This window comes from Arvicanthis niloticus, chromosome 7, assembly GCF_011762505.2.
Source record: "Arvicanthis niloticus isolate mArvNil1 chromosome 7, mArvNil1.pat.X, whole genome shotgun sequence".
Taxonomy (NCBI): Eukaryota; Metazoa; Chordata; class Mammalia; order Rodentia; family Muridae; genus Arvicanthis; species Arvicanthis niloticus.
In genome coordinates, this window is record NC_047664.1 from 22677590 (window position 1) to 22695977 (window position 18388).

The 18388-nt window shown below is 47.4% G+C and overlaps 1 protein-coding gene across 1 annotated transcript in view; it reads right to left on the reverse strand.

Annotated features, from left to right (window-relative positions):
• The window catches only part of Spred2 (sprouty related EVH1 domain containing 2), a 105483-nt gene that overhangs the window by 47585 nt on the left and 39510 nt on the right, over nt 1-18388 (reverse strand). The gene's annotated exons all lie outside the window — the stretch shown is intronic.

The window sequence follows — 18388 nt, forward strand, 5'->3', positions numbered from 1 at the left end:
AGGTGGGCCCAGTAACACACTCCTGCGGTCCTCCAGCCCCCAGGAAGCTGAGGCAAGAGGACCAAGAGCTTGAGGCCTGGGTTACATACACAGTGAGACCTTTTCTCCAAAATAAGTAAACAATGATCATACAGGGGGCTGGGAATGTGCCTGTTGGTAGAGCGCTTACACAGCACGCCTAAGCCCTGGGTTCAGTTCCCCACACTGCATAAACCTGGGTGTGGTGGCACATTCCTCAGCACTAGGAAGGTACAGACAGAAGTATCAGGAGTTCAAGGTTAACCACAGCCACAGAGAGCTTGAGGTCAGCTTTGCATACATGAGACCTTGTCTCAAAATTTACAATTACTGAAGTATGTCAGGGGTAATATGAAATGATATATGGGATTTGTTATAAATAACCCCCCCCCCACACACAATAAGTAGTATAAAGGCAGGATTACCAGGAACAGTAAAACCTCAATAAACTCCTGCATCTGAGATCGATCTCTCTCTCTCTCTCTCTCTCTCTCTCTCTCTCTCTCTCTCTCTCTCTCTCTCAAGTTATCTTGCAAAGTTTGCATGGAATATTTACACTCATGTTTTCTTCAGTCCCTAGGATGCAATGTGAACCAGAAAGGTCCATTTCTACTTGGGCATGAAGCTTCCATGTGTGGGATGGGGGGATGGGGGAAGAGGATACCTGCAGCCTGACACCATGTGGGCGTGGGAGCTGAGGTTCAGTAAGACTTCCAGCGGGGATAAACCACGCGCCCTCAGGCCACTGTGAAGGCCACCAATCCCTGGAATGAATGGCTGGTACTCCTCTCTGGCTGATGAGAGCTTCCCTGTGTTCGGTGTTCATGAGTTCAGTGGTAACACTATGAGGGAGAGGCATTCATTCCCAGCTTCCTTGTATGGCTTTGGCAATGTTCCCTGAGAACGTAAATAAGTCGCACCCCTAGTCCCTTATACCAACAAAACCTTATGTCAGGTGGCAGTGTTGGCTCAACTTACTTCATGCTCAAATCATCTGGAGAAGAAGGCTTTTGATCTCACAGCTGAGGGAAAAAAAAATCCAGCGGTTTTGTTTGTATGCTAAACACAACTAGATGAAACCAACATCACTTCAAACCTTCTCCCCGTCGATGAACTGTTTGTGAAGGCTGGACAAGGCAGCCTAAGAAACAGATGCCCTACTAAGTCCTAGATCCCACCCTCAAGTCCTGAAACTGACAGCCACCTCAGCCAATCACCAACTCAGGTTTCAAAGGCTGTTGTCTAAAGGACTGCAAACTGGCCACAAGCGCTAGGACATCACCACACCACACCAAACCTCACTAATCCGGAATGATTAGGATGGAGTGTGGGACCTAAGGACAGCAAGCTTAGCAAACCACGTCCCCATAATTCCTGACTTTATATACACCAGCCCTAATGCAACAGGCAGTCACATGAAGGTCCATACCTTTCTAGGATAAGGAGACTATTACACACTTTAAAGAAACAAACCTACAGCTCTTTGAGTTTTATAAATTAGGGGCTAGGAATGCAGCTTAGCTGGAAGCCTGCTTACCTGGCATACACAAACCCTGGACTCCATCCCCAGTACTGCAACTCACTTATAATAATACAATGTAACTCACATAATCTCAGCACAGGAGGGGGAGGCAGGAAGATCAGAAGTTCAGGATCATCCTCAGTTACATACTGAGGCTAGCCTGGGCTATATGAGACACTTAGTCTTTGAGAGAGGAGGTGAGAAGGAGAGAGGAAAGGAGGGAAGAAGGAAGGGAGGAAGGGAGGGAGGGAGGGAGGGAGGGAGGAAGAGGGGAAGAGAGAGAGAGACAGAGACAGAGAGACTTTTATAAATCAGAACTCAGTAATTAAAACTATGAAAATAGGGGTAAAGGCTGCTGCCCTGTTGAGGATCGTGGCTTTAACACCTCGAACACATGTTTAGAAGTCAGGTGTCAGCCAGTCAGGGTGGCGCACACCTTTAATCCCAGTACTCAGGATCTCTGTGAGTTTGAGGCCAGCCTAGTCTACAAGGGGAGTTCTAGAACAGCCAGCACTGATACACAGAGAAACCCTGTCTGGGGGAAAGAAGAAAGCCAGGTGTTGCAGTGTGTGCAAGTAACCCCAGGGCAGGGGCAAGGGAAGCAAGCACAGGAACTGCAAAATTACAGAGGCTGCCACCTGGCTGGCCACCCTAACCCACAGGTGAGCCCCAGGTGAAAGGCCCATGTCAAAATAATTAAAAGTAGGCTGGACAGAGCCATAGAACACATGGGAGGTTGTCCTCCAGTCCCGACACACAAACACACTGGTACCTACATGCCCACATGAAGGCGCACATACCCCCGAAAAACAAAACAGAAATAAACAAACCCAGTGGTAACTGTGTGTGTCCACAGAAAGAAAGAATATAGGGTGAACAGGGACTGTAGACACTGGGAGCAGGAAGAGGGAGATTTCCCACCACTGTGGCTACTCTCCTACAAGTAGGAAATACTACAACATGAAACTAAACACACAAAAGGAAATATATAACCTACTAGGAAAACTATGGATTTAAAAATTACAACAGGGGCTGGAGGGATGGCTCAGTGGTTAAGAGCACTTGATGCTCTCCCAGAGGATCTGAGGTTGGTTCCTAGCACCCACTTCTGGTAGCACACAAACTCCTGTAACTCCAGCTATACAGGATACTCCATGGGTCGGTCTGTCTGTCTGTCTGTCTCTCTCCCCCCCCCCTCATACACACACACACAGAGAAAGAGAGAGAGAGAGAAAAAAAAGAGGAGAGGAGAGGAGAGAGAGAGAGAACAGACTTATATCCCTGTGTCTGTGAGAATATTATTCAAGCTTATATAGCCTGGAGTCCCTGGGGTTTACACGGTCAGAGAACAAACTCGTCCCCTAAGTGTACACGGTTACAGAAGGACCTTCAGCAACCCCACCTCACACCCTCACCATCCACCTCTGACCTAGCAATTATCCACTCTCAGCTGACTGTCTCGAGTGGCCCATGCTACCATCTAAAAGAGCCTAGGGCCCTAAACCTGTGAGAAGGATGATGGGTTGCACTGGTTTGTATGAGAAATGTTCTCCATTGGTTTGGTTATTAGAGCATTTGGTCCCTAGTTGACGGTGCTGTTTGGGGAGGTTACATGACTAGAGATGTGAAGTTAACGTCCATCCGGACAGATGCCTGTTGCTATGCCTACCTTGCCATGGCAGGCTCACCCCTGGAACCAGAGGCCATAATCAAGTCTCCTGTAAGTTGTTTTTTGGTCATGGAATTTTGTCAGAGCAACCAAAAGTAACAAATACAGAATAATACAGAAGTCCAGGCCAGTCAGTGCTGACATCCTGACAAGTGGACTGGCCTGCAGTGGCCATCTAAGGGACAGGAACACTGGATCTGGGACCAAAGAGATCACCTGGGGTGTTTTGGGCCTCCGGGCTCCCATACCTTCACATCTTCACATACGTGTTCATTTTCTAGCATGGAAGCCAGACCAGCCAGGAGAAACACAGCGAACCAGCCTCGGGTTTCTTTGCTTTCTTTTTAACACTTATTTTTGTTTTATGTACACTGGTGTTTTGGCTGCACGTTCGTCTGTGTGAGTGTCAGAGCCTCTGGAACAGGAGTTACAGTTGTGCACTACCATGGAGATGCTGGGAATTGAACCCAGATCCTCTGGAAGAGCAGCCAGAACTTTTAACCTGGAGCCATCTCTCCAGCCCCTGGCCCCGGGGTTTCTTATACTTTTCTAATAGACTTCTTTTTGTTTGTTGTTTCTGTTTTTTTGAGACAGGGTTTTCCTGTGTAGCTTTGGCTGTCCTAGATCTCAATTTGTAGATCAAGCTGGCCTTGACTTACAGGGATTCTCCTGCCTCTGCTTCCCAAGTGTTTGTGTAGCTTGTGTGTGCAGTGCCAGTGGAGGCCGTAAGACATCCCTTGGAACTAGGGTTACAGGTGGCTCTGAGCCACCCTGTTGGTGCCGGGGACTTAACTTGGGTCCTTTGCAAGATGCTCTTAGCCAGTGTCACCTCTCCTGCCCCATACAGCCTTAGTCTAAGGCTCGTTGTGTTTAAATTGGTCAAGTTTTTTCTTCTTCTCATATTGCATATTGTTTCTTAAAAAAACAAATACAAGCCAATGTCAAGATCTGAAAGTTATCATGGGTAGCAAGGCATTGTAAGTAATAAATACGCTGTAGTAAGAACAAAAAAAAAAAAAAAAAAAATGCACTCGGAACCCAGGTGTCCTGCCTCAAAATCCAAGCTTGTTTTATCTTCTTGGAACCTTTCTCCTTACTGTAAAATGAGTTTATATTATAGATAACCTCATAAAGCCATCCTTTTTCAGGTAAAATGTGATGTTTATTTAAAACTTAATTCCTAGCTGACTGTGGTACCACATGCTATAATCCCAACACTCTGGAGGCTGGGGCAGGAGGAACAGGAATTTAAGGTCAGCCTTGGCCAGCCTGGTTACACAAATGCCTCAAGGTGGGATGGGGGAGTGGGCTGGGAGAACAAACTAACCAAAAACTAAATAAAATCAAACCTTAAACTCCACAAAAACGTTCATTTTATCCTGTAGTTCATAAATATATGAAAATGTATATATTTATTAAGGAAAGAACAACATAGAAAAAAATACATGGGAGGGGGAGGACTTGGGCATAGTTGGCAATGGACCATTCTAATAGTTACCACACATTAAAACCACAGTGTTTAGCAGGTTACCTGCATAAAATATTACAGAGGCAAGCCAGGTGCATTTTACCTGAGTTAGGGGACAAGCTCAAATAGGGATCAGAAAACAAAAATAGGTTTCTCCTGTCAAAATATGTAGTAGCTAGCAGCTGACAAACTCTGACTTCCCTATGCAATGGTGTTCTGAATGGGGTAAGTGTGCCCGCTTCCATTAGTGATTAGCACGGGGTCTGGCTCTTCAGCCTCACACACGCGACAGTGATAAGGATGTTTGCAGAGTGTGGGTCAGCTGGAGCCACCACACTCCTCTGATAATATATGTTCCAGAGGTGCTGAGCAAATGTGGCTGAAGTGACCTCTCACTAAGATCCAGTGAGACTTGGATCTACCTGCTATCTCTTGGCGAGCAGCACCAGCTATGTGTGTGCCTGTGTCTGTAGGCAGAACATACAAATACAAAAATACCAGGCAGTGTCTGACACCCGCTGAAACCTTTAACCCTTTAGTCAGAGGCAGGAGGATCTCTGAGAATCAGGACAGCCTAGTCTGCAGAGCAAGCTCTAGGACAGCCAGAGCTACACAGAGAAACATTGATTCTTACTCCCTGCCCCAAGGTGTCTGTCGTTTAATGGTCTCTTATTGCTTAACATTCCAATCTAGAATCAGATACTCAAATGTCATCTATGGTCCTCTACAACTCATGAGCCACAGCGTTCAGTGGAGCCCACTCTGCTTTCCGGCAGGGTGGAAACGAAAGCCCACTGCTCTTGCACCCTGACTTGCTTGCTCAGAGCAAGTCCCCTCCCTACTTCAGAGTTTAGTCCACCAGCTGTATGTAGCATGCAAGGCCACGGCCATGCCTCCCTCCCCCAAGCACATCTGTGCAGTTTGCAGAAACCACATGTGTCCCAGGAGCGTGAAACAAGAGGTGAGGGATGATCGGGAAGGAACCCTCAGGAAACTGAGCACACAGGGCTGGGTGATGCTGTCTAGGGGGCCGGACAGCCATGTGAAGGCTGCCAAGGGCCTAGGAAACTCAGGCTGCACAACACTGTTGCCCCTAACAGAAAGGCCCCTACAAGGAGACGGGTGCCAACCCAGGGAGATGAAAAGCATGCCTCAAAAGACAGCCCCAAGACAGCCCTGCATCCACTCACGATGCACATTTTCTTTGGCAGGAAAACTTGTTTATTTGGGGGAAAATGAATCCACAGAATTAATGGATAATGCAGGTGAAGGGACCCCTGGGATGAGTCTCTGGGAGGAGAAATCTGAACAAAAGAAACCATTCTCCAGCCTTCACTTATGTTCTGTTGAAAACAAAGTCTTAGCCAGCTGCTAGGACACAGATGAAAGCTGAATGTATGAGGATAGCTGTCTTTCTGGTGGTCATGTGCTGCTTTCCTGACAAAGTGAATCCAACGGAGAATAGCCAGGGCAGCCCAGAGGCAGGGATGGCAGCTAGGGGTGTAGATTTATGTGGTTACCTCCTGAGAGAAGAGTAAGATACATTAGCACTGTGACAAAGAACCTCAGGCAAACTCGTATTCTGTGGTACTGACCTATGTCTAACTGGCTCTCTGTGGTTCATCTCAAGAAGAGTTTGGATTCGACACAATCAGAGGCCTGTGCTGATCAGATGCATATGGGCTGTTGCCCTGAATGGTTGTGTTTGCTTTCCTTTCATGAGACCCTATGACATGAAGACCCGAGACGGGACTGTGGACTCAGCCCAGCTGCTCCTAGGAAAAGGCAAAGGGAACCCACATGTATCCCATGTCTACTCTATGGGGTGATAGCATTCTGCTTATAAATTTGGTTCCTGGTTGGCATGGAGCAGACATGGGCTGTATTGGTGCACCGATGCCCTCTACAGGGTCTGTGGTACAGAGCATTGCACAGAAGGGCTTTTGACAAGTCACTCTGGAAAACCACAGGAGGAGCCAAGGGCTGGATTAGCAAGGAAAAAGGGAAAAGCCTGTATTCAAAGTGCTGATTCTAGGCCCAGCTAGGGTCAGATGTCTGAGAGAATCAATTTCCCCTTCAAGCCTAGAGTAGGCATGCAGAGGGCCATTCAGAGCCAAGCCTGAATCCTCCTGGGATCTGGACTCAAGACAAACCAAAGCTGTATCTAGGGCTGAAATAGCAAGTTAAAGGGGTGGGACAGGTTTTAAAGCCCGGAAAGGCATATAGGAATCAGGGGGGGTTCCATGTATTTGATACCAAATGCCATACTGATCAGACCAAACCACTCTGTGCCTTCACTACTTCCAAGCTGTAAGGACACTTGAAGCTGCTCATGAGCTGCACAAGTCCAGGAACAGGGCTGGTGAAATGGTTCAGTGAGTAAAGGTGCTTGTCACCAGGTCTTTATGACTGGAGTTTGATCCCCAGGATTCATGGTGGAAGGAGAGAAATGACTCCCCAAAGCTGTCCTCTGACTCCTACACATGTTCCCTCCTTTAAAAGGGGGGGGGGGCAGTTATGGGGTGTATACCTTAATCCCTGCACTGGGGAGGCAGAGGCAGGCAGCTCTCTGAATTTGAGGCCAACTTGATCTAAGTAGCAAGTTCCAGGACAGCCAGGGCTACAAGGTGACATCCTGTTGCAAAACAAATGGATTTTTTTCTAAAATCCCCTCCTCTGGATGGAAGTCTACTGCCCTATTTGAGATCAGTAACCATAAAACTTTATCCAAGAAATAATGAATAATAATTCCTAATGGAATGAACCTTCCATGAGAAAGCCATCTTTGTCAAATGGCTAGACAGATATTTGGCCAGTCTTTTCTGGGAATTCTCAGCAATGCTCCTTAATAATTTATCTGTATAAACAGCACACAACTCACAGGATTAAAAGGCTTGAAAGCTCATTCCATGAGCGGCAATCAAGTATGGTTGGGCTCTGTCATTAGTTATGTGTGATATGAGTATAGGTAAGGGAAGACAGACAGACAGACAGACACACAAAGAAGGGGGGAGAGGGAGAAAGAGAGGAGTGAGGGAGAGAGGAGAGAGAGAGAGGAGAGAGAATAGAGAGAGAACGAGAATGGGAGGTGTTGGGAGCTGACTTTTAGCAGAAAGCGGCTATCAGCTTTGCAGCCATCTCAAGCCATATACCCTGACGTGAGACTTGTTTTTCAACAGCCTGCAACAGCTGAAGCACACTCTGATATCCCACATATCTTCTTTTGCTGTTTACTGCCCCCAGCTGCAAGGCGCACGTGGTAGCCATGCCTGCAAGGCGCACGGTGCAAGTGCTATCCATGTGCTGTCCACGCTATAGACGCCTGTAAGGCTTACGTCATATCCACACCTGCAAGGCACGTGGCAAAAGCCTATAAATACCCCAGATTTCCCTTCAATAGAGAATACGGGAGACAATGAGAGAGACAATAAAGGAGAGAGACACACAATAAACGAGACTTGAGACTTGACCACACACTCTGTCTTGTCTCCATTCTTCCAGTTGCTTGCCCCACACTCTCTTTCGCTAGACCTGGACCTGCAGAACAGAATGGGCCGTTACAGTTTGGCCACCCAACGTGGGGCAGCTCGGGCATTACAGGGAGGGGGCACGATACATTGTGAGAGTTGTGTTCCAACTTTACAAAAACCAATAACAACAACCCTAAATTAGGTGGTGCACACCTGCAAGCCCCAGACTTAGGAGGAATGCTTCCAATTTAAAGGTGGCCTGGAGCTGGAGAGAAGGCTCAGTGGTTAAGAGCACTGAGTGCTCTTCCAGAGGACCTGAGTTCAATTCCCAGCAACCACAGGGTAGCTTACAACCATCTGTAATGGATCTGATCCCCTCTTCTGGTGTGTCTGAAGAGAGCAACAGTATATTCACATAAAATAAATAAATCTTTGAAGGCAGCTTGGACAATACAGTGAGTTTCTGGCCATTCTGGACTAGAGAGCCTTTTTTTGTTTTTGTTTTTTTTTTTTTTAAAATACAAACAGGCTGTGTGATGTGGTGGCCCATGTCTTTAACACCAGTACTAAAGAGGCAGAGGCAACTGAATAGATCTTTGAGTTCAACCCCTCCTACCCCCAATAAGAACCAACTCAGTGGCTGACAAGGTGGCTCAGCAGGTAAAGGCCCTTCCTGTCAAGCCTGATCACCTGACCTACATAATGGAAAAAGAAAAGTAATGCCTTGCAAGGTGTCTTCTGGCCTCCACATGTGCCTACCCTCGATCCCTACCTATAAATAAGTAATAAACAACAAAGAACCTTGTTGGGGCTGGGATAGCACGCGTGGGGTTCTGCTGACCTCCAGCACAAAAATGAAGAGAAGGGGAAGGAGGGGAAGGACGGAGCTCGGTGTGGCAGTCAGGATGGGCCTCATGGGTTAACCTGCAGATTTAACATACTCAGAAGAGAACAAGAGACTGAAGACATTCAAACACGGGTGTCCTCACACCTGCTATTGTGATCTTGACTCTGCATGGAAAGGTGCAGTGCGCACAGCTCCTGAATGCCAGTGAATCCCTGGTGTGTCCCGGCACCGCATACATGTGAAAAAGTGTGACTTACTCAGACCGTACTCAGTTGTTGCCGCCGGGCTTCAAGAGTGAGTTCCATGCCGTGTACAACTCTGTACAAAGAGGCTGACGTGGCTGGGAGAACAAGTCCCTCACCTGGTCAGTGTGCGGTCAGAACCTAGCTGCTGTGACACTTACTTAAGGGTTGAAGGTGGAGAGGCAGTTCACCCACTCCCTTTACTTGGCTATCATTTACAAAGAAATCTTAACATAAATATCAGGTACTAAGCAAGAAAAGAAGGGAGAATGGATGACAAATGTGGACTCCACCCACTCAGGCTAAGACCAGGACGCTGGGGCATGAATGAAGACATTACAAGATGTGCTCTTGTGCCAGGGCTGCGTGCACTTGAATTTGTCTTCTAGAAAACATCTGACCAAGGTTCTTGTTTCTAATGCCCCATGACCCTCTCTGTCCTTTCTCAGCTCAGGAGGGAGGAAAGCTTCCCCGGACTTCATCTATTTGCTTCCTGCGAGCCCTGCCACTAGGAATGAACTCAGTGTGAAGGACAAGTCTCAACATTTCAAACTACCAGGCTGGGTCCCATTTTGCTGCCACTCAGAAGTTGGAAACAAATACAAACACACTATCAATTTGGTAGACAGGATGCCAACAGATAAGCAGCCAGACAGTCCTCAGACAAAGGCCACTGCAGGGCTCAGCTCTGTGCCTTCCTTCCCTGTCCCCTAGAGTTAACCTCCAGATGCTGTTGGCTTCGCTTGTACTTCAGAGTGAGAAAGGGAAAAGCCCAAGGGCTTCAGAACAGAACTGAGTATTTATCGTCTGTGGCCAGGCAAGGCATTATGGGAAGAACAGGAGTCATATTCCATTGGCTGATCATAGCCTTGCTGGGGTCACAGCAGGGCAGATTCTGAGGTGTTTTAGCAAGCAATGGTCAGAACTTATAGATTAAGGAGGACATAATAAAGCCACCAATTTATCTGACAACATAAACACAGATGGATCATTTTAGCTGATTGTTCTCTGACTCATAAGTCAAAGTTTAAGAAGGTACATTCTACCACAATCTATAATCTTATCCCTTCTCTCACCATCAAGACTACAGGAGCCATCTTATAAGGTTTTTGGTGGGCTGAGATATAGCTTAGTTGGTAGAGTATCTGAGCAGCAAGCAAGAAGCTATGGGAAAAATCTTCCCCAGCATGATATAAGCCCAGGTGTAGTGGCATATGCCTGTGGTCTCAGCACTGAAGTGGAAGGAGAGGGCTTATGAAAATAACCTCCAAACACACACACAAAGCCTACTTTTCATAGTCTTCGGACCTTGGCTTTAAGAAGTTGATTATTCTATGCGTATTGGCATATCTGTACACCATGTGAGGAGGTCAGAAGAGGTTGCTGGATCTCCTGGAATGGCAGTCACAGATGGTTGTGACCTACCCCACCTGTGTGCTGGGAACTGAACCTGGGTCCTCTGGGAAAAGTCAATGCTCTTAACCTCTGAGCCATCTCTCTAGCTCCTGAATCTTGATTTTTATTCCTTTGATTTTTCTAAACTAGAACACAAACCACCCAGTCAATTTTTTTCACATCTGCACACTATTTACTAAGGTAAGGATACGCCGTGATTTTGTTTAGCAATTGCTTGTCTTTGTGGAGCTAGAGGCATGAGACCCAGGGCCTTTGCAGGTTCCAGTGAGCTGCAAGTGAGTTACAGCCCCATCCCCACATTATCAAAGAGTCTTTTCGTCTTCCTAACCTTTTTGCAAGATCAGTCATGAGATGAATAACATTAGAGAGTCTTTAAATATCAAGATGTGTGCTGTTAACCACCTGACTGTGATACAGAAAGAGAAGGAAGAAAAACCCCCAAAGCTACAAACCCAAGACAGAGCCCTTGGGGGAAGTCTAATTTGCTGAACTAGAAAGTGTATCAAAGACACTCAACAGAACTTTGAGGACGGAATGAGGGTTCAATCACGGGGCACCTGTTCTCCATCCGCATCTGTGCCCTCTTCCTGCTCACCATCCTCCCCACCTCTCCATTCAATCTGGAGCTACCCTGACATCTGTCTGGATGTGGTGAGGACATACACCAGCATCTTAGCTCCTGGGAGGGGACTTCTGGAGTCTTGGTTACACAGGAAGACTCTGTCTCACAACAATGAACAATGGAACGAGTAAACTTTACAAGGAAAGACACTGTGACAAGTCTGGTGCCATTGGTGGTCACAGCATACAACGGGACCCAGAGGCATAGCTGAAGTCAATGCCACACAAGAGCCACTCCAGGGGAAGCAAGGCTGGACTTCCCCCTCTATAGGAGCACAAATGCCAGCTGGTTCCCGGGGGAACTTTCAAAGCGGGACTCCTCAACAGAGCCTAGGAGACCAGCCCTTCTTAGCTACAGCTTCCAGCAAAGGAACATGTAAACTGTCCGCAGAACAGACCCCACTGTTTTTCTTTTTCCGTCTTTTCTTGGGTAGTTCATGCTGGCCTTGAACTTTTTCCGATTCTCCTGTCTCTACCTCCCAATTGCTGGGACTACAGGGGTACACCATTATGCCTGGTTTGTGGAGCGCTGGGGATCAAAGGAACCTGGGGATCCCTGCATGTTAGGCAGATACTCTGTCTTTGAGCTACGTATCCCCAATTGAAACCTAGTCTTTTCCTCTACCATCCTTACAGCATCTGGAAGGTACAAAAGAAGCCTGCCTTCAGGCCTAAGCACTGCATGGATGCTGCAGCTGGGGTCTCTCTCCCTGAGGCTCTCCTCCTGAACCATGGTTCTCAACCTGTGGGTCACGAGCCCTGTGGGGGTCTAATGATTCTTTTACAGGGGTCACACATCAGGTATCCTGTATATTAGATATTTATAATACAACTCATAACAGTAGCAAAATTACAGTTATGAAGTAGCAACAAAAATAATTTTATGGTTGGGGTTATCACAACATGGGGAACTGTAATAAAGGGTCACAGCATCAGGAAGGTTGAGGACCACTGAGCTAGAAGCTCAGGAAGGCAGGAAAACATAAACATCAGTTGGGCCAGGTGCCATAGATGACACCTGAATGTACACCCGCTATCACCTGCGTGTACATCATTACAGTGTTCTGACCCCAGGGTCCAATTATTGAAATTAGTTATACTTTTTGGGCCCTAGTTAGAAAAAAAAAATATTGTGAGGATATCTTTAGTCCAACTGGAGGAAACTGAACAGATTTGTTATTAGGAATGATGGTACAGTGGCTCTTTAGGTCTTAGAAATACACATGCAAGTATTTACATATGAAGTCTGCACTTCACTTTAAAATGGCTATCTGCTCCCAAGGCCACATATTCATTACATAGGTCCTTTGGGGTGGCACGTTTCTCGATGACTAGACTTTTTTTCCTCCCATCAACAAAGCTACTAGTTCTAAATCTCAGTTATACATGGTAGTGGCATGTGAGGTTTCTGTTGTTCTTTCAGGTGGTATATAGTTGGGGGTACAGCCTGGCTCCCTGCCTTTTCAAAGTTCCTGGGTAATGCCAGTGTACTACAATGGTTAGAAATCGGTGCTGTGATTAGAACCTTTTGGGGCTCAGTAAGAAGCTGAGGAACCTTGAATGGACACTGGCAGCTGGACACTGGCTTCCTGAGGCCAGGGCTCCAGGGCTGAGATCTAGACCAGCTCCTCTGAATTACTGAGGCCATGAGGGATAAACACTGGCGTTTAGTACAAACTAGGGAGTTGGTGGACTGATTAAAGCCAGAAGTTAGGCCTACTCTACGGCCACATTCCACGGGCTCCACACCCCTCTTGCTTGCATGCACATTAAGTGTCCATGTGTGTCTGGTGGAGATCTGCCCATGCCTGGACAGATAAGGTCCTGTTTTAACTAGCTGAAGGGCTATAAACATCCAATTTGCTACAGCAGCCTAAGAGCTGGACTATTCAGGTAAAGAGGAGCCAGCAATTCCCTCGGATCGGCAAGCTTCACATCACAAGGACTGCAAGTTCCTGCGGGTATCGTATTCTGATGCCCAGCTGTGAGCCTCTGCTCACTTTTTAGTGGCTACATCTAGTGTCATCCTTGGGGCTTTAGAGACAGGTGAGGTTTGTATCTATTGAGGTACCTTCTATGTTAACACAGACAACAACCTCACAACAACCCAGAAGTGGATGAATGTTCCCTTTTTACAGAGAGGAGTGAGACCCGGGCAACGTTGGTTAGCTACTATGACCAAATCAATACAGTGGTAGAACCAGATCCAACCAAGCTCCAAAGCCACGTGCTCTTTCACAGCCCTGTCCTTAGACCCAACCTGCAGGACGGTCTGAATGTGGCACCTCTTTCCACTCACAGCAAAGAAACCAAAGGTTGCTTGGCCACTCCACTTGTCCATGGAGACAAGTCTTTGGTCCTGCACCCTCGCTGAGGCCAGCTGGGCTGCTCAGGAACTGTCTAGTCCTAGCATTATACCAGAGGCTACTGCCTGTCCCACACCCAACTCTAATCTTCATTTATGTGGTGCTATGAATCGAATCTAGAGCCTTGTACATGCCAGGTTCCGAGCTACAACTATAGCCCTTCCAAAGCTTCAGTCTCTGTTGTTGTTGTTGGTGGTGGTTTTTTAAGACAGAGTCTCCTTACGGTGCCCAGGCTCTCACACTCATGGACTACAGAGATCGTCCTTGGGGGCCCGAGACAGTTCAATGATAAAGAGTACAGGCTGATATTGCAAAGGAGCAGAGTTCAGTTCCCAGCATCCACATCAGATTTACAACCACCTATAACTCCAGTTCCAGGGGGATCCAACGCCCTCTTCTGGCCCCCATGGATAACTGCACTTATGTGCATATACCCTACTTCCCAGACAACATCATGCCTTTAATGCCAGTACTTGAAAGGTAGAGACAGGTGAATCTTTGTGAGTTTAAGGCCAGCTTGGTCTATACAGAGTTCCAAGGCAGCCAGGGCTACATCGAGAGATTCTGTTTCAAAAACAAAACAAACAAAAAACAAAACGAAATAAAAAAATTTTTTTAATTTTTAAAAAGATCCACCAGGATAATGTACTGCCCAGACTCATCCAACTTCGAGACCTAAGTAATACTTACTGCAAAGCCCTAAAACACAGTTCTAAAAGGACTTTGGAAGTGTTTCCAGCAAATGGCTTTAAGATCTCAGTGAGAAAGAAACCTTCCCAGGTGAGACCATAGCACTGAAAGATAAACACACAGGTCCAGGCCCAGGTGCACAGGACCAGGCTCTGATCATGTTTCCTTTAAACAGAAACATGTTCAAAACATAAATGCAACATTTTATTACTGTAATCCATCACAAGGCATCAAAGGGCACCATTATGAAGGTCAGCTGACAGTTACCTGATATACAAAATATACTCTGTCTGTGTCCCCTTAAATTCCCACAGGTTTCTTAGTCTGTTTTAAGGGATGGAGAAACTGGCCAGGAGAGACTATGAAGGCAACATACCAAGCCAAAGAGGGCACAAGCCACAGCAGTCTGGCCCCAGAGCATGCGCTCTAAACCTCACTGGGTGAGCTGGCTGTGCAGCCTCTGCAGCAGCTAAATTTTTTTTTTAAATTTTTTTATTTTGTTCTGTTTTGTTGTTTGTGGAGCCCTGTGCCCTCCACAGGAACAGAGCTCACAGGCCCAAGTCATGACAAGCCAGGCATGGTGGCTCATACTTGTGATCCCAGCATTTGGGAGGCAGAGGCAAGGGGACTGCTGTGGCCGGCCTAAACTACAGACTAAAACTTTGTCTTAAAAAAACAAAACCAAAACAAAACCAAAACAAAAAAGTAGCACTGGAGAGATGGCTCCAAAGTTAAGAGTAGGAGCTGCCATCCCAGAGGTCCTAAGTTCAATTCTCAGCAACCACATGGTGGCTTACAACCATCTGTGAGTTCTGACATTGTCTTCTGACATGCATGTACATGCAGACAGAGCACTCATATACATAAAATAAATAAATCTTAAGAAAACAAGCAAAATAAAATAGCAAATTTTCCAAATGGAGTAACAAAGTATCCTCCACCCTCAGCTCAGATGGTCCAGGGAGCCCTGAGCTAATCTTCCTGTGGTATCATACTCCAGCCCGCACCAATGGATACCGTGACACAAAACAATTGGAGGTGCCAATGAAATGAGACCGACCCAAGCTGGACTGGAAGTCACACACTGCCAACTCAACGGCCAAATATAGGACTCGAGTTAGACCTAAACTGTGTGTCCACTCCCAGCTTCATCACAGGGCAACTCATTTTCGGGTAAATGCTTTGTCTACAAACAGGGAAAATAACAGTTGCTACTAGGGTATCTTGGAGTTTGTTCTGTTAATTCACTTTTTGCAGTGCTTGTATACACCAAGCATTCAACACATGCCTGCCCCCATGTAGCTGAGATCTTTTAAAATGGCTAAATACAAAACAGACCACGGAGTGGGCAAAAATGTAGTCAGTACAGGGCTACTGTACCAATAGGCAAAGCAGGGGTCCCCTCCAGCCCTGCAAATGGCGACTGTCCAGGTAAACACGTTCCCCTGGGCTCTGAGTCAATATGGAACTCTTCATTGCAGCGGGGAATTATCTGGAGAGCAGCAGAACTTCCCCTTGTTCCTGAAATGCTGGCAGACTGAGGAGGGCGAGCTGAGCGAGTGGACTTCTGGACTTCCCAAAGCAAGAGTTTCCCAGGCTTCACATCCACCTTGTGTTTCCCCAATGCATGCTCATCCTTGAGAACCCACTCCAAAGGCCACGCGAGCCGGCACCTACATGCATGCGCACATGGGGGTGGGGTGGAGTGGGATGGAGGCAACATATCGATGGGACATAAAAGGACTGGGGACCCATGACATACAACCTGCTCTGCAACAGTGGCTTCAGGGTTCATCTGAGCACTGAGTTTCTGAGAGGACCAGCCTGCAGTGAACTGATTAATGGCAACCAGTCACTAGAGTCTGACCCGGGGGCAGGAGCACAGGAAGACTGCAGGATCTGAAAAAAGGCTTCCAGGAAGAAGGCTGGTCAGCAAGGCTGACTAAGGAGAAAAAAAAAAAAGTCTGTCTGTCTGTCTGTCTGTCTGTGTGCGTGCGTGCGTGCGTGCGTGTGTGTGTGTGTGTGTGTGTGTGTGTGTGTGTAAGTAACTGTCAGCCTACAGGAATCACTGTCCCAACCACTGTCAAAAGAAAAGTCTAGGGTTAGGACTAAGTCACCACTCAGCTAGGCCAACAGAGAGACAGCCCAAAGACCGTGTACCTGTGAATGAGCCACAGCAAGGTAACAACACAGAAATGGAACAAGCCATATGCAAAATTTGAAGTTCTCCACAGAGTTGCCATAACTCAATAGTCCTAAAATAGTTTTGTTCCTATAAGCAATCAAAATAAAATAATTACTAGCGGGATGCCTAGCACTTATTGTAAGAAGGCTTCAAAATGCAATACACTCTCTGCACTGACACCACCTCTCAGCCCACGCTGGCTTGTTTTAAGGGCTCAGAACCCAAATGACTGACTAGTGGCCACACACTTGGACAGTGGTCTGGAGGCAGTCATTCCCAATGGTGCCACCTGGATCTCTAGCAGGAGGGTGCCACGTGGTGGTAGCATGTAGAAAGTATGGCTGCCCCAGGCCCACCTAAGAAGGGCTCAAAGGCAGGCAGCTGGTTTCCCTCCAGGTTCTACTGTGGTACCAGCCTCCATCCACACAGCCAGGTCACCTCAGCCTCTGTCTGTCTGTCAGAGTCAGTCAAGGAAAGCGCTCACTGGAATGCCAGCTTGGGATTTCTAAGCAAGGGAGAGTTTTACGGGCAGGTGGCCCAGGGCCAAGGAGCTAAAACGTTAACACCTACTGGGCTATTTGTACCCCAGCTCGAAACTTGGCCAAACTGTGGGTTTCTCTCTGCGTACAGCCCATTTAACTTCCTGTCTATGAAGGTAGATGCCCTGCTCAGAGACATAGGAGCAGGCCAATACGGAACATGGCGCTCTTGAGAAAGTGGAGCTGTTTCAGCTGGTATTCATGGAGCACTGGAACTTTCCTTTGGGCCCTTTGAAGATACTGCTTTCCTGTCTCTAGAATTCTGCCCCTAAGAAGCCACCTTTAACCTGGGAGGTGGGCTAACACTCTCATCAGGCAAGGGGGCTTGCCACCAAGCTTGATGATATGAGTTCCATCCCTAGGACCCATACAGTGGAGAGAACCAACTCTTCTCTTTTCCTCTGACCTTTGATTGCATACATATTACACACACACACACACACACACACACACACACACACACACGAGACACACAAAGCCTTCATCCCTGGGATTCCCCACTGAAAACCTTTCAAAGGCTGACATACCAGGATGGAAACAATTCTCTTATCATTTGGAGAAAATAATTTTGGGCTGGGTGGATAAACATGTACAGGAAATGCTTCTATAGAGGTCTTGGTCCTCTGAAGATTAATACCCACGGAACAGGAGACCAGCCTCAAACTCAGAGGAAATAGGCAAGTTATAAAAACAGGAAGAGCAGGAAGTTTATTTTTGGACGAATATTTGTTCTAGTGACGTTCTCGACGCTGACAAGAACCTTGATCTGCAGGTCATCCGCTGCAGCTGAGCGGCTGTGCTCCGTGTGTCCACACGCTGCCCCTCCCAAGAGTTCCGAGTCTTTCTGGAAACGGCCTTGCCTCACCCCTGCACACCTGCCTCACTGCCGCTGGCTCAGGACTCCTTTCTCCAGCAGCCCCATGGTCCTATGTGATCTCTAGCTCAGCCAGAACCTCACCCACCCCAGCCCCAGTAAGCCCCATCTCCCTTCCACCCCTATGCCCAAGACAGACTATCTCCAAGAGGCCTGTCAATGAACTGCTGTGGTTGGTACCCTCCCCCCAGTGTTGCAGTGTGATGTGCGGCTGGCCTCAGCACACTGGCTGTCTCCCTGTTTCCACCATTCTGTAGACCCTTCCATGCTTCCCCACCACCTATGGAATAAGACCCAACGGTCTCAATCATGACAGATCTCTCTCTGCACAATCTAACCTGACCACCTTACATCCCCCTACCCCCACCTTATCGTGACCCACAGAACCAGCTGTGTGACTTCCCCAGATCACAGGGGAAATGCTTACCTAGCCTGGGTTTGTGCTCCAACACGCACATGCG